This window comes from Ochlerotatus camptorhynchus, unplaced genomic scaffold, assembly GCF_037179485.1.
Source record: "Ochlerotatus camptorhynchus isolate MF236.1 unplaced genomic scaffold, CSIRO-AGI_Acam_v1.1 ptg000179l, whole genome shotgun sequence".
Lineage (NCBI taxonomy): Eukaryota > Metazoa > Arthropoda > Insecta > Diptera > Culicidae > Ochlerotatus > Ochlerotatus camptorhynchus.
Genome location: NW_027040669.1, coordinates 791207 through 809113, shown reverse-complemented (window position 1 = coordinate 809113; position 17907 = coordinate 791207). Strand labels below are relative to the sequence as shown.

The following is a 17907-nucleotide window of genomic DNA, read 5'->3' as shown; positions in this document are numbered from 1 at the left end:
TCATCTCTCCTCATCTTGACTTTTGCGCTTCCATTTTATTTCTGGCCAATGCAACACAAATATCGAGATTACAGCGCTTGCAGAATAAAATAATGTGTTTGATTTTGAGATGTAATAGATTCACTTCCTCAACTTTGATGTTAGACGCCGTACAATGGTTGTCGGTGAAGCAAAGAATTTTTTTTTTTTATATCTTTAGTAAGGAGACTTTCAGCCCTGGGCTGGTTCGTCTCCGAAGCAAAGAATTGTATATTTGACTATGGTGTTCATTTTTAAAGTAGTTAACGGTTTGCTGCCTTGATATTTGTGTGATCGAATTGAAAGAGGAAGTGACTTTCATAGATATAATACTAGAAACGCGGTTGAAATAAGAACACCACATTTCGTGACTTGTGCTTCACAAAATTCATTATATTATAAAGGAATAAATGTTTTCAATTCGATGCCTAGACATATCAAACGTTTAGCAACACTTACAGAATTTAAAAGACACTGCATTTCACACGTTAAAACTGTCTTTTGAACGGTTATCCAGTGATTTTTTTTATGAATTGACAAATTATGTATCTTGACGAAGTTATTTTTAACGGATTATTTTGTATGGATAGCTGTTATAACGACTTTTTAATAATTATTGTAGCACTGCAAAAACTATTTTGTTCGCCACGATGGTGATGACGGATTTTTGATATATGATTTAATAGTAGTAGTAAAAAAAATAGTAGTCTACAAAGGTTTGAGCCTCGCGCGCGTATTACGGATATAGAGGACTGAATTTAACATTTGATAAAAAAAAAATGCATTTTTGAAGCTTATTTGGAAGATACCTTGAGTTAGAAGTAAGTATTCTGGCAAATGTTGGGGGTTTGTGAGCATTCCTGACATTGCTGAAAATTATGATAGCATCAGATTGCGGGGTTGCTAGTGTAATATGATGCTTTGTTGATTGTTCATTAACTCTTGATTGCTTGTAATACTTATGAGTATTTTAGGTGGACAAAAAGGCGAACTAAGAGGTGGACGCCTGAGCTTTTCCACATTTATATCGCTGTGAAGCAACTGTAAACTTTAGAGGGAATTTATATCTGTAACTGAAACCAGTTCGATTTTGTTTGCCAACCTGGTTGAAATGTCATATTCAATTATCTTAAAGATAAATCGTCCAGCTCAAACCTTTCTAGGGGTAAGAGGTGGGACCATCATCATCATCATCAAATAAACGTCACTCTCGTGAAATCACACCCGTTGTCGTCGAACGGCACACAAAAAAAGGAATCGGTGGGCAATTTTGTGATACGGATTTACAAAATCAACTGGTTATGCACGAATTTCACCACACCCAACTACGAAACACGTTCAGAAACAGTTTTGGTACACTTTCGTTCGAAAACACTTAATTATTTTTTTCAAAAATAGTTGCGAGTGAACCAACATCATCACCGCGTAAATAAACTTAAATTAAAATTATCGCTCGCGATGTCACAAATTTCTGGACCTGTATTGTTCTTTAGTTCGCTCTACATTGGGGTATGCAGTTGTGGTCTGGGCTCCTTACTGTCAGAACAGCGTACAGTAAGTAGAAGCTATCCAACATAAGTTTATCCGCTTTGCTCTTCGACGTTTGCCTTGGCATGATCCATATAATCTACCTAGATATGAAGATCGTTGTAAATTAATTGACCTTGACCTTCTGGGGGTTCGTCGGAATGTCACTAAGGCTTGTTTCATATCTGATGTTGTTCAATCTCACATAGATTATCCTACAGTGTTACGTGAGTTGAATTTTGATATTCGTCGTCGTACTCTCCGTTCTCATCAATTTATGCGTATATCGACATTCCGTGCTAATTATGGCTATAATGAGCCTTTTAGTAGTATGTGTCGTGTGTTCAACCGTTGTTCCCATGTCTTCGACTTTCATCTGCCACGTTCCATAAATAAAAATAGGTTCCTCGAAGTGCTCAGTTAGTAAATTTTAGGTAGTAGTAAGAAATGGAATAAGGTCGTATTTTGTTTAGTCTTAAGTTAATAATGTATCATTTGGAATGTACTGTTCTGTTGATGCGAAAAGATGAGGCTCCCAATAAAGAATAAAGAATAAAGAAAGACTTTTAAAGCTCTTTAAGACGAATGTTTAATTTGAACAATTGTTGCCTGTGTATGTTCTTATAATAACGATACACCCAATTATAGTAAAAAATAAGAATAAATTCAAACTTATAAGAGTTCAAAAAATAACATACGCTCTTTCAAATGCCGTAAAAAAAAACTTTTTTTTGTTTACCCCAACCAGTGATATAAACACTTGAAAAGGGGATTATTTTTAGTAGAATAACCTCAATAACTCTTGATCGGCGAAAGATATCTATAAGCTCTGTGGAGCAAATATGTGCGCCTTTAAAAGATATATAAGTTGTTTGAAAACATTTGAAAAAATTTGAGAAATTTGAAATAAGAGAACTAGAGCAAAACAACTATTTCTTAGAGACGCCCTAACTCAATTCAAGAAAATAGCTCTAAATCGTTCAATTTAAGAGATACTAGAAAGTTTTTAACAAAGTTGCTTGAAATTAACTCAGCTCTAACTTCGCCGAAAAATGTATACCTTAATTTCTTCAAACAAAAAAGATAGATTTTTTATTTCAGTGATAATAAGAACCACCCTAGAAAGCATTGTCATAAAAATGAGGGCCTAACTATAAGGAACAACTTTGTCGAATACACTTTTTGTCTTAAGTTTAACTTTCAGGCTCAAAACATATCCTTCCACCTAATTTTGCATTCTGCACCACTGTGTAGTGGCTTAACCCATTAATGGGTAAAAATTATACCCATTTAATGAGTATCTGTTACCCATTTATGAGTAAAGCCACTTTACTTCAAAATGGGTGAAATTTTACACATTGATGGGTACTTTCATGTTAACGAGTAGTGTTACTTATTCAGCAGCATCTGCCGAGCTGCCAGGCAGCAGTCGATTAAATTACAGAGAATCATATTGCTTGATTTCGCGTCTGTACCATATCATCTGCGAAGGCTGATATGTGATATCATAATCATAGCAATCTCATTCTGTCCATCACCTTGCCGGGTTCAACGGAAGCTTCAGATCTTCTCCCGTCTCGTTATCATCAACATAATTGATTTAACTAGACGCCATGCGAGCGTACACACACTATCCATCTCTCTCCCCTATCTCGCACGTGCGAAAACTAGACACTCTGTTGCATCGATGGCCACACACCTGGTCCGGCGGATGCACCGGAACGCTTGCTACCAGTAGCACAAAGGTGCCGCATAGCCAACAGCCGGATGCAATCAGCTGCAAGTTGATGGTGCTGTTGTTGTTGTCGATGTTATTGCACCAACGAATGGATGCACCAGCCAGCACGGATGCAGGAGATGGGAGTGAAAGTGTAAATTAGGGTACTGGAACGAGTGTGGCAGGGCAATCCAGAGGGTTCAAACTCAAGTTCAGCTTTATTATGCTACTTTTACCGGATTCAACCATGGTGCTCGGCGTGTGGAAGCAGCATACATTAGTTGCAGTTTCATCTATAATGAATGCCACAATTGAAAGCAGAGCAGCTTCACTTTTTCATTATTGCATTAGCTGCAGTTTTCCAACTAACGACTCTTCCTTTTTCCAGTAGCGTACGTCCAAAAGCCATTGGAGTTAATAATGATCGAGGAAAACCTAAACATCAATAATTCTATGCGAAAAATTAACTACCAGCTCATGTGGATGGGCATGAGCTAGCAGTTAATTTTTCTGCATAGATTTATTGATGTTTATGTTTTCCTCGAACACACACACTACGAAAAAATCAAGTAAATGTCGATGCACTGATGTGGAATAACCAAGTTTTCGGAGCTTTAGATAGTATTAGATATATTTGTAAACGTGCCAAAGAGAAATTCCATCACTTGTGAAAACAATTATTTCAAGTTGTGTAATTTTCCTCGTCCGTACACGGCCAATGAGGTCAACCCAAATTTGAGTTCAGTTTATTCATAAATCGCAACAAGTGCAGGAACTCAGTGATGAGTAAATTTGTCGCATGTTTTTCTAGGATAAAATTCCGGAATATGAGAAAAGTAAAAATTGGATTTGCTGGTTTTCGTAAATTTTCCTCATTTTCCGGCAGATTTTTATGGTTTTTCACAAGAACACATAAGGCAAATTTTCTCAACGCTGAGTTCCTGCACTTTTTTTTCGATTATGAGGAAACTGAACTCAAATTTGGGTTGATCTCGTTGGCCGTGTATGAATATTGAGAATGCAATTTTCTCCTCCCGACTTGATGCAGCCGAGAAACTACTAGCAGTGCACCACAGCATCGAAACTGCCGGTCCGGATTGAAATTGCTTACTAGAGTTAATTTCCGTTTCCGATTCATGTACCGACCATGTAAGCACTCACACATAAAGCAGGATGGTAAATATTGGGTGGCCGAAAATGTGTGCGCCCAAAAATTGCCATGGGCCTTCCGGCTGGAAGCGAGAATGAATCTAATGAAGGTCCAATATGTTTACATATTGATCGATTTTATGGTAACGGGAGTGAGTGCCTGCATACGTTAGCAATGAGCGATGATTAATGAACTCGTTGCTTTCATGATTCGGTATTACAAAATGTATACTTGCACCTCCATGGGCGAGAATATAGAAGCAAAGCCAATCACTTCAAGGGCATGTGTGCTCTTAGAACCACTTGAAAGCCATCGGGAACGATGGAAACATTGTTGTACTAAGACAAACCTTTCCAACAGAAGCAGCAAGAAGCCAGATGCCACTTCCAGTCAACAGTCAAAGAACTCTCTCATCGTTATCGAATAGCTTGCCTGTCGTCAGGACGAGGAAATTACCCGCCTCCACCGTCGTCTTAATAAAGTTAAAGCATTTTGTGGGAAAATTCTCCTGAAACCTGATCCAATCCACTGATGTAATCAGGGCATCGCCTTTTGCCTTTTTTATTCCTGAGCATCACAAAATAACATATTAATTAAAAGTTACTTCTGCTGTTACTCGAACAAACAAAAAAAAATAAGAAGCTGCGTAAATGTGGCTGACTTCTTTCAATGCACGTGACAAAAAGAAAACAAATTGATTGCCTAATCTTGTAAATTTCACTCGCGTTTAGGTAAAGTTTTGGCTCCGGCAGCTCCGGCGATTCTGTTGAATTCCAAGCCCACAGCCCAACTCGACAATCAGCCAGTGGCATGCAACGTGATTGGAATCCAGAAGTTGTGCGTGATTTTTGTTCTAGACTGAGAAGAAAGGGGGGAAAATTGAAGGAAAATATGGTGACAGCTTTCAAAGCTGCCGCCTCATCGCTAGCGGCAAAATTTATTCAAATCGACTGGGGTAATATTTTGTCACAGGATTGGACTGTGCAGCATTTCAGAGACGTGATGAGGTTTGTAAATTGGAGGCTTATTATTGTTCTTCAATGAGGGGGGTTTACATTGGATTGGCCTAACTTGAGCTGAGAGAAATGAATCTCATTTGCATACCCCTTGAAATAATGCCTTTGCACGCTTCTGCAGAGAACCATTCCACTCCAAATCATTCAGTAGCAACGTGGGTTTACAGACGGTGGCATCGTCGGCAATGCGGCGCTTCATTTCATTCAATTTTATTGTCAGTCGAAAACCGACCATACCAGTCGTGAATTATTGCAGCATCATGTTGACTTTTTTTTTCAACGTGAATAAATTCTCACATCTTCCTCAATGGATAGTAGAGGCTTTAAAAACGGGCATAACCACATGCAACGCATATAATAATCATTTGCTCCTGCTCCTCTGACGATAGCAGTACGGCAACTCATTCATCAAATTGCGAACAAATATCGTGAAAAGGACGCCAAAAACTCTATGCATAGCAAGTTGATTGGTAGAACTTTGGCAAGCTACAACATCCGTAATGAATAAGTATTCACAACCGACCCAAGCAAAGTCTGAGATCAAATTGAACATTAAATTTGATGTTGTGATCAGCGTTACCAGGTCATTTTCTGAAAAATCTGGACCAGTCTAAATATAAAATCTGGATAAATCTGGAATGCTCCAAGAAATCCTGTTTCTAACATAATTCTATTGAAATCAAAGTGATGTATCAATCTCCCGTATAAATCGGTGATGATGATCATTTGAAATTTATTCAAAGTCTACCAGAATGTTTATGAAATCCATGTTTAAAAAATATATAAAGCCAACTTGTTAGTATTTCTAAAATCATCCAAAAGTTAAGAAAAATATTGACACAGTGTTCCCAAAAAGTTTAAATATCCACTACGTAGCATTTCGAAACTGATTTAAATTTTTGGTAAAGTACTGCAGAAAATATTTTTATTATTCTGAAGCAGCAGAGAGTCAGGCAACTTTGATGGGATGATTATTTTAAACTAATCGTCGATTTAGTCCTTGATATTTGATGCAGTACTATAATATGTCTTAAAGATTTTATTAGTTCAATAGAATTCTAATATTACTTCTATCAGACTTCCAATTTCATTCTTGACATCATTCAATCCATTACACTCGGTAGACGAGTAGGGAAATTTATTTCAAGCTAAAATTTTCATGGCTGAAGTGAGAATCAAAGCCTAACATCGTGGTACTCAATTATGGTACTTGGTACTACCTATTGTGGTACTTCAATTTAAATCATCCTAGAATTTCATTATGCTTCTATTCTGGATTCCAATGAAATTGTTCTCCAATGGAAAAATTCCAATGAAATTGTTATCACGATTCATATCAGCATTCTCCTGAAGTTTCATCTTAAGAATTTTCTATGATTTCTCTTACGAATTCTAACTATTTCCTTTCTTCACAAAATCTCCATGCAGTTGTCATCAGAGTTTGCAAAAGACAATTCATACCGTCTTCACTTCAATCAAAAGTTACACAGACTGCACTGTAAACTATTTTCAGAATTACCTTAAAATTCTGAAATCTAGGGCAATTCAGAATTCTGAAGTATTCCAGACTGCTAAGGTAACTCAATATTCACAGGCAAGGTTGCAAAGACTCATTTCAGCTAAAACAATGTTTTTCTAAATTATGAAATAATTAGATGCCATGATCAAATTTTGAATTGGTAGGATACAAGAAGAGGTTGCAAAGAATGTTTTTGACATATTAAACCTGTTTATTTCACTTCATGAGAGTCACAATCAGCGATTTTTCACAAACTCACTCACTCACTCACTCGCTCACTCAGCGATCAGCAAATCGCTGATTGTGACTCATAGAAAGCAAAATTTACAAGTTTTATGTTTCCAACGCATACTTTGTAACCTCTTCTTGTAAGTTACAAGTAAAACATGCCATCATACCATCTTTTGGTTTTATTATTCCGAAAAACATTATTTTAGCTGAAATGAGTCTTTGCAACCTTGTTCACAGGTACTTTAAAATTCTATTTAAAAATCTAATTAATTATCATCAAAAATATCACGAACATACTTCAAAGTCCTGGTGGTTGTCTAGATTCAAAAGCCTTGCTAATTTTCCAAAGCTCAATTTATTGTTTTCAATCCTCAACAGTGTTCGATTTCTCTAAATTCCAAAATTAGGAAAATTTCTTCCAGGATTAAAAAAAAAAATTAGTCAAAATCTAAACAAAATCTTAAAATAAAAAAAATCCTGGCTCGATATTTTTTCTTAAACATTTGAAGATTTTTGACAGCCAACAATGTTTAGAAAATGTCTCAATTTTCACGATTCTGCAACCCATTACAAACAAGCTGTAACAATTCCATGTATGATGTTGCAATTTTGTCCAACGATGGCCTCTAGTAATTAAAGTAGTAAGGTTGGCTCTTTTTTTTTTTGATTAGAGGGTCCATTTATTGCAGTGATATTCATAGAGCAACACATTTTAAAAGTCTGGGAAAATCTGGAACACCACGAGAGTAAAATCGATTGTCGCGAGTTGGTCATTTCGGTTTTCAACTCTAGCGACAATAATATTTTTTATACTTTTGAATTTTGAAAGACGCGTTTCTCGCCAACCATTGCACATAATATAACACAAACCAGTTCAAAGTTCAAAAAACAATACATTTAGCAGATGTAATGGAAAAAAAGCGAAATGGAACGATGTGGTACAAACTCAGAATCAAAACAAAACAGCAAATAGGGCTATCAGAAACTCTTTTTTTCTGATTGTCATAGGATTACTAGAACTTCAAATTAAAAATGATCTCCTACACGGTAAAAAAAAAAAGAACCCAAGGGCCAGTTCACCTACTTTTGACTAGTTTGTCTCCTTTTCTCCTTCAAATGACAGGGATAGTAAAGTGTGGGAACCCAACGTTGCGTATAATCATGTTTACCTACTTTTGGGTACAACTGATTTACTATTAGGTAGAAAGCTAGTGGAGAATTCCATACGAATGGCACACAAGTAAATGAAAACAACTTTGACCCGCTTTACCTACTTTTGGGTTCCTACACTATAGTGCCGACATGAGTGAAAAGAACTTACTTTTAGGTACTTTTTTCTTACCGTGTATATTAATGCAACACTCGCGCAACACGAGAAAAGGGCCTATCATTGTTTATCGATTTTATCTTTCGCGAATAGCCCGACTGCAGATGAATTTGCCATTCAGTGTATTGTTTCAGGCGCAGGCCAACATCATCTTCTGTCAAACTGTGCTGCGAGATTGAGCATGAGCATGAGCATGAGCATGATTGACCGCCCACGGTTGCTACTCTGTTATTGCCGGAACCAATAGACGATGCTTGGGACTAGCAATCATCCTCAATGTGTAAAAACTGGTGATCTTAAATTAGGCAATACCAGCGCCGTCCGCGCCCGAACACAGGTCAAGAAAGGAATGGGAAGGATTGTGTTGACATGACACTCGCTTTGATGGAAGCCGAGAACACCTCTGCACTTCCACGAGGAATCACTGGAATATTGGGTAAGAGGGTTGGGTTTGCAGCAGGGTTCGTTTTGGTAAACGATAAGCTGAATTGATGTCCTAACAATCATATAACGCGAAGGAGCTTGGGATTGAACCCACGGTCTTCTGCTCAGTAAGCAAAAACGTTTGCCACTAGGCAGACGAGCTCCTTTTTAATCATCGAGTTGCTGTTATTACCATGTAGTCCTGTTAACAAATAAAACGATGGACCAATGTTGAATGTGGATGGGCTTGAGATTAGACTCATGCTGTTCTGCTCAGTAAGCAAAACCGGTTGTTCTAAGGCCACCGAGCCCCTCATATCACATTATAGCGTTACACCGACGACAACGAAAAGTTTTACAAAATACACGATAAACAAGCGATCTTACCATACATTTTTAATATGAAAGGACCTGGGACCGCGTTTTTTTGCTCAGTAAGCAAGCCACTGCAACCGACGATCTTTGAAATTCTTGAACTAAAAGCTACGAAAGAGGCCTTCATTAAGATCCATTTTCACGCGACGTTAAATATTTCGATTTTCTCTTTACGCATGGTTCAGGCAATCATAACAAGCTATGACCGACGTGACGATTGTTTAAGACCTGGTTAAACAAGCTATTCAAATGAAATTACGCTCTCGAATTTCACTTGGCATGTAATGAACAACAGAAATACGCGATAGTTCATATTTTCAGCGGTTGGTGGTTCATTTTAAATATACTAACGGTACTGCCTACGATTACGACGGCGCCTACGACAACGACAACAGCGAATTTGTAACTTACCATTTGTCTACGATAAACACCTTTGCCCGGCACCTCCGCTGGTTCTTCATGTCTGCTATCTGTTACTGTTTGTAAAATATCTAATAGCAATTACCTTTTTTGTAATACGTCCTGTATTGCCATGGTCATCTGGGAGGAGGGTCGCATGTAGTGCTTTCCCCAGGAACCGTTCACGGCCACCAGCTACTGCCCGTCCAGTCTTGGGCGTATCCAACAAGGCATCCTTCAGATTACTTACAATCTCCGACACTCAATGCAAATCACAGGCACACTTACGCTAGTTACAAAAAAAAAAACACACCCGTGCAAAGAAACGGATCAAATAAACGTCACTCTCGCGAAAGCACAACTGTCGTCGTCGAACGGCTTTCTGGATCTTTAGTTGCCTCTGTGATATACTTACTTGCGGCATACTATTTTGAGAGTGTATATGAGCGTGTACCATGTACGGTAGCTCATCTCTCATCGTGATGGTGGGACATAGTAGACAAATTAGAGAGAAAACAAGGAGGTATTAGTATTAGTTAAATGTAAACAAACAAAACAAAAGAAGAAAAGAGGAAAGAAGAGCAGAAAAATAATAAGGGGATAAATTAGATAACAAAGAAAAGAAACGTAGGCAGATTATTAGAAAAGGCATTATCCGAGACTCAGCAATCAAATGTCACTCCCGCCGAGATCTCAGCGAAACCCCTTTCCCGCCGAGACCCGCACAGCCGAGCTCGGTAGAAAAAACTAAGTGTGTAGATAGATTAGTAGGAAAATAAATAAAACCACTTTATAACTCAAAGTGCAATGAATGAGCGTTAGTTTCAGGATCATTTCAGTGTTAGAGTTATGTTAGTTTTGATCCGTAATCAGCCCTGCCGGCCCCTCCAACATTAGTTGCAGGCAGTGGTTGTTAGATCATGCGGCACTGTAACTACTACTATTTTAGAGGTATGATTCGCCAAGTTTATACAACTCAATGCACATAATCTTTTTGAAGAAAATCTTCAGAATCGTCATCAATCTTCTTTCTATCTACTCAGCGTGCGCGCAGCTAACCACATCAAAACACAACTTTTCATGCATCGTAGATATAGTCGCCGCCCTCGGTCAATCTTCTTATTCCAGGGCAGGGCCTGACGATTTGAATTTAATTTTGATCAGTGAACGGGCACCATATGGTACATTTTCTCACCATGAACCTATCATTTCCAGCCTATCTGAACTGTTTAATAAATGGAAGCCATAACATGGGTTACGCTCCACCCAAGTGGGCCCTCCGCATCCTGTCTCTGTCTTATCTCAAATACAAAATACCAATGGTATGAATGTATCTATATATAACTTGGAAATGACGTACAATCAAATAAACCCGTAACCCACTCACTTGGCCAGGCTACAGAATCGTCCAGTGGGCAGTGCGCTCTACACTCCATGTTCCCTTTTTTTCAAATTTACCGCAATTTTTTTTATTTTACCCATTGAGTGTTGATTAATCACAATGAAACATTGTGACCGAGGTTGAGGTTACTAGTGTATTAAATAATCTAGGTCCTATTAAGGATTATGTCTGAAAAATCCAAATCTGGAAAACGCCCACCCTAAACCTAAACCTGTTCTAATCCACCTGAAATGACTAACGAATGGAAGACGTGCCTTATGGCAACTTGATGATTCTATTGCGCTCATCTTTTGGCACCACCCAGGGGAGACTTAATCCTGTACCCAATGCTTAACTTATCTCCATTCCACTCAGCTACTCGCAATTTCTTGTGATATAGTGGGCGGAATATTATTATATGAGACAATTCAATGCAGACATCAATCCAAATTTGGCAGATCGACAGGTAATGGGTGAGTTACCACGATAGTTGCTATTCGACAACTCGACAACGTCCCATCGTCAACGCTTGCTATGAGAATTTCCCATTGCAGACGCCAACGAAATGACGTCATCGAGCTATCGATCAACTACCCTGGTTTTCGCCTGGTACCTTATAGCACGATGCTAGGTGGCGAACCGGAAGAATCGATGAGCTACCTCCCCCACTGTCAAACTGTGCTGCGAGATTAGCGAAAAATTCGTTTATGTTGCCGTGGTAAACCAAAGAGAAAGTCGATTAAGAGAATCGATCGACGAGGATAGTCTTTTTTCAAATGTTACGCGAGAAGTGTCGTTCATGTCGTTCCACACACTTAGAAATCATCGCCGACTTCGGTAAATTTTTCCGAAATCCGAACAGCTGAACTGTTCGGTAAAATTTATGCACTTCAATTCAATTGCTTTTCAGCTACTTTGAAACTAAATCTCCACTAAAATGACAAGATTTGATCATTTAAACAAGGTTCAATACGTTTGGGTATTATTATCAAATTCAATAGCCTTTAAAATGAAGGTCAAAGTTTTACCGAACACGGAAACAAAATCTTAGTGTGGACGGCACACAAATGAACATTGCTAGATAGAGCTGGAATTAGGGCGTAACAACTTTTGGAAGCAATGACTTCTCTCGACGATTTCTAGGAATTCAAGGCACACACACAAGTGGAAGACTTATCCTGCCCGAAAGTTATGTTGGTTTGCGTGGGCGAGTCTTGGCTTTCTAGAAATCATCGATAGAATTCATTGTTTACAAAAGCTGTTACGCCCTTATTACAGCTCTTTCTAGATTATTTCTCTATCATAGACCTGATTTTTTGAATCGCTCCGAAGACAGTTAACAGGTACCAGAGTTTCAAGCACATCCACAAGCACTCGAAGTCGAGAAAATTTCAATACAGTAAGATTTTCTTGACCGGGCTGTAAATCGAAACCACCGCCATCGGTTTGGTGAAACAGCCATGACTGAATAATAGGGATGGTCGGGTATGTAATTTAAATATCCAAACCCGACCCGTACACGATTGGTAAAATTTTCGTGAACCCGTAGACGACCCGAACCCTACGTGTGTGTTTTTTTTTTAAACCCGTACCCAACCAGAACTCAAAAAATTAGTTTTATGAGTACCCGTACCCGACCCGAACTCGTCAGGTACGGGTATGGGTTGAGTTTTGGGTAAACAACATCGTTCCTGATCATCTGCAGTCCAATGAACAGATATACTTATTTTTAAGGTTTCTGTTTTTTTAAAGGCACATGGTATGCGTTATTTGTTGAAGAAATTCGCTAAAAGCTTGTTTTAGCATTGATCAAAATCATTAATTTCTTAATTTGACTTTAAACTTTATTTGAGAGATTTTCAGCTCATTGCCTAGTTCATCTAATACTTTCTTAATTGGATAATATGCTAGAAATACCCGTACCCGACTATTCCACATTTGTTGTTACCCGTATCCGACCCGAAACCGAAAATTTATTTATTTGCATACCCGTACCCAACCGAACCTGTTGAGGAACGGGTCAAGTTTCGGGTAAAAATGTCCGTACCTGACCATCTTTTCTAAATAGGCTTTTAAATCCGGGATGATTTTAATTACAGAAAAAAACATCTTAGGAAATAGCTCCGTTACTACACAGAAAAAAAAATAATTTTGATATCACTTCAAAGTGGATGCACTACAATCATGTCGAAAATATGGTGTAATATTACTTGCTAAAAAGGACAAAATTATCATTAATACAATGCATGAACTGACATTACGCTGCTTTTACTGCATTTGTTTATTTATGTGGTCATAAAAATTACATGAAATTTTCGACATGATTGTAGTGCATCCACTTTGATGTGATATCAAAATTAATTTTTTGCTGTGTACCCAAGTAACAAACAAGCACGCTAATTCGCCTTTTTGCAATATAAAGTTAATATGAGTCTAATATAAAGCTTAGCATGCCCTTTGTTAGCCATGTACCAGCCTTATATCGCAAAAAGGCGAATTAACGGGCTTGTGTATTCCGAAACGTTTTGATGGTGTTTTCGATAACAAATTCAAAATGGAGTGATCTGCTATTAGTTTTTGCTATTACATCATTATTTCATACATCAGCTTGAATTACATTGATCGATATTACATTTGTTTTTGCTGTGTACAGTAATACAATATTTTGGTTTTATTTCAACTTGACAGCCACCACAGTAATACACCGATGCACGCCACCGATGAAAGGACCGGCGCACAGGTCTAGTTGTGATGTCACTGATAATGATCACTCAGGTTGCTGTCGTTTTGGCCGTTTTGACGGTTAAATTTCTATTAGATAAACTAGCAAAAAAAATCTCAATAATAAAGTTTAAAACAAAGTTTATGTTGCTATCAGTGAGAGCAAACTGATAACTCAATTTGATGTACATTTTTCTTGATGATAACAAAACGAGCATTCAATTTGATGTTCTGCTAAGGCAATGAAAAACTTACAGCATATGAAAACAAAATTTGTTATCTTCTTCTTCTTATTCACATTTCAAGCTTATTGTTTATCGCATATTAGCTTATTGCGTGCTCTCAACTTAGTATTCTAAATGCACTTCCACAGTTATTAATTGAGAGCCTTCGATGCTCGGGAGCGAGGCCCTGTTTTCATTGCCTTAGCAGAACATCAAATTGAGTAGGATAGAGAACTACTTCGGCCTAATCGCCCATTTTGGGCCTATCGAGCAGAAAACTTCAAATAAATCCATGATTTCAGAGTTAAAAAGTCAATTATGCGTTTGGTACGATACTTTAGTTAATAAGCTACCGAACGAAGTCAATGCGAACGCGTGATATAAAGGTTTGCACCCATAATGCCCAAAAACAAAAGAAGCGCTCAGACCGAATGATTTTTTATCTTCATCCGATAGGCCGAAGTGAATTCATTGGCGTTTCAATGCGTTAGGCCGAGTTTAGAATCCGTAGGCCGAGTTTGGCGTCAAGAAGTAGTGGTAGACTTTTGACAATATCTCAACGATTGGTTTCTCTTTATCAAATATTACGGTACGCACGAAAAGTTAAATAAATTTGGATGCCATCAGTAATAATAACATTCCGGTTGGTGCTAAACTGAGCTAGATTAAGAAAGACTAAATGCGGGTTGTGCCTAATAGGCCGGAAATGGGGTAGTTAACCCTAGTCGTTTTGTTGTCAACAGGAAAAATTCACATCAAATTGAGTTTTCAGTTTGCTCTCACTGAAAGCAAAATTTGTTGTCACAACACTTTATTGCTCTTAATTTCTATATTTTGACCGTTAAACGACCAAAACGACAGCAAACTGAGTAATCCTCATCAACGACATCACAACATCAAACTTAGTTTTCAATTTGATCTCCGACTTTGCTCGGGCTATACTAATGATACTTCTCACCGACGACCAACTTTATGCTGTGGTGTTGTTTCAGAGAAAAATCAGCAACTAAATTGGGGGTTTCATCTTTCTTAGTTCCTACCAAGAAATCCTACCATCAGAGCCTGAACCCGGGAAAACTTTTCGGGAACTGTAGGATCATTAGTTTCCGTTGTAGCTGAAGTTACTCCTTCGTTCTGCTGAAGCGGTTCGTAATGCACTTTGTACACAGGATGGGGTGAAAGTCTGATCCGAGAAATGGGCTTTAACTTTATCGTGGTGGTATTGTTCGGAATGGCAAACAGCTTCCATTTCGAAGTTGACAAAAGTGCTGTTGCCAAAGGCCAATTGATGGTGAATGTTTTCCCATGCTGAAGTGGTAAATATTACTGCCATAACAAAAGGGAAGATAAACTAGCAAGAACTATTTTGACACTCTCCTCTTATGAACCGTTGACACTGATTGGCTGATAAAAATCATTTCTCGGTTACTTTTTCGAAGGGACGTATCAGCATTTGTAAACAATGCGTCGGTTTGGCGTAACTGATAGCTCGGCCACGCATACTAATACCAACAATCAATACGAAACTAACGATTTTAAATTGGCTCACCACTTTAGTAGCCTATTGGTCCCAAGTAAACGATTAACGTACCCTATTCTAGTCGAAATTCTAGTACTACGCAATGTTTGTTTTGATTCGCTATGAAAGTTTGACAGATAAAATGAGGGGTTATGGTTTTTCCTATGTTTCGAGGGGTGATTCGACAAGCTTGGGACCGAAGATAGTACCAGAGATGAGCCAAAAAGTTGAGCACGTTTCTTTGGGACCTACTTGTCTTAGAGTTACCTCTATGCTAATACCACTACCCGGTAGGGGAAAATTTCACACTATCTGATGGTAGTGAGCATGCGTGGGCGAGTTACGCAGTTACGCAAAATCAACGATCAAACGCATTGTTTACAAAAGCTGATACGTCCCTTGGAAAAAGGAATCGATAATTTCTTCTACACTCAACTTAGCTGAAAATTAAGACAATCTTAATAGAGAAATAACATATGTGGAACTCGGTCATGAAAAATCGACCCCATTTCAGTGATTTCAAGTGGTATAGTAGGACATCGATCTGTCAAACTGATAATACCAGCTGTAAAACGAGAAAGGAGATCAAGGGAGTAGTAAGTTCTATTAAAATATTTCTAATGTGGTTTATAATTCTATTGCTTCTTAGCGCTCTTGAATTCATGTCTTTGAATTGCCATAATAATTGACGTTCTTTATTTTTAATTATATGAATTAAATAATTATAAATTATGGTTTGCATAAAAAAGGAGACATTTTTGAAGATGTTTTAAGCGATGACCTGCCACCTTAAAACGTAATTTTAAGCTGCCATGGGTTAACTGTTTACAATTCAATTATGAAAGCGATGCGTATTGCTTTTCTGTAATTATTACCAAAAATTGGAGAAACTCCAAGCGAATACTTGTTTATTTCTTTAAATTTGTGTGGGTAGTTTTTTTTAATTTTCTTTCTCTATGGTAAACTAAGATAATAAATGTATCCACCATTTTTTTCCATTAACATTTTTGTTGGAACCAATTGCATCAAACTTTGATTTCATTTCATAACGTATGAGGAAAAAAACGACCGCACAAATTTGGAGTTTGATGCATACAGTTTAAAGCAGCAACATTTTGCAACAAGTGTCCTGGTTTGTATATAAGTATGTATTGCAAATCTTAAAAAGCTGTCAAAGTTCTACCATAGAGGTAACTCTAAGACTAGAAGGTCCCGAAGAAATGTGTTCAACTTTTTGGCTCAGCTCTGGTACTCTCTTCGGTCCCAAGCTAATCGATTCACCCCTCGAAACATAGGAAAAACCAATAACCCCTAATTTTATCTGTCAAACTTTCATAGTGAATCAAAACAAACATTGCGTAGTACTAGAATTTCGACTATAATGGGATACGTTAATCTTTCGCTTGGGACCAATAGACTAATCAAGTAGTGAGCCAATTTAAAATCATTAGTTTCGTATTGATTGTTGGTTCTACCGCTAGTATAAAAAAGCGCTGAATATTGAAAAAAAAAACATAGTTTGCGTTGAGAAATTGAAGTACATTTGCTGGCGATTCTTTGAAGCCTTGTTCATTTGATAGCTGTAGTGGAACTTCTTCTTCTTGGAATAAATACGTAAAACAGACATAAATCTCTTGGTATTGTGGAAAATAGGCAGTGTTTTGAGCTAACCTTGCATCTTACCATTCACAAGAATTTCGCAAGAAGGATGACAAATGAAAGCGCTTATCGATACCTGTAATACTCAAGGTTTCAACCCTCTCTATGTTCCTCAATAGCGTAAAATTGAATGTTTCTGCTCAAATCCCAACACAAAGATCTACTGACTGGTTATCTACAGTATGACTGGTTAACAATGCGCTTGATTGACTTCTGACCGACTTGAAAATACGCGTTAATAAATCCTTTGATAGGCCCCCTGTGCCCCAGAGCTAGCCTAAAACTGTAACTCTTTACTCCTATGGTAAAATCCCATAAGCAAACGTCAGTCTGTGCGAGAAACATGTTAGACATTACCCTTTCACTCCAGTGAAAAATCTCATAAGATCCTGTTAATCTTTGCATGAAGAGACGGTGGCTCGCTGGTACCATGGTGGAGTGAAGAAATAAGACACAATCCGCTAGACTTCGGGATTTTACCATAGGAGTAAAGGGATAGAAAGCCACCGTCAACGTCAATACTTACACGTTATTTCAAAACTACTCCAATTTGGGTAGAATCCTCTCAGATCGGTCACAACTAAACCTACTCAAAAATAAGTAAACAAGCTCACACATGAGCAACATTGGCATGGATCCGACCGACGTTGTTCAATTGTTAACCTGTCACTCCCAACATAGTTTACCCATTTTTTGATAGA

General features: G+C 37.9%; 1 protein-coding gene across 1 annotated transcript in view; it reads right to left on the bottom strand.

Annotated features, from left to right (window-relative positions):
- The window catches only part of LOC135701903 (uncharacterized), a 211382-nt gene that overhangs the window by 93782 nt on the left and 99693 nt on the right, over window positions 1–17907 (bottom strand). The gene's annotated exons all lie outside the window — the stretch shown is intronic.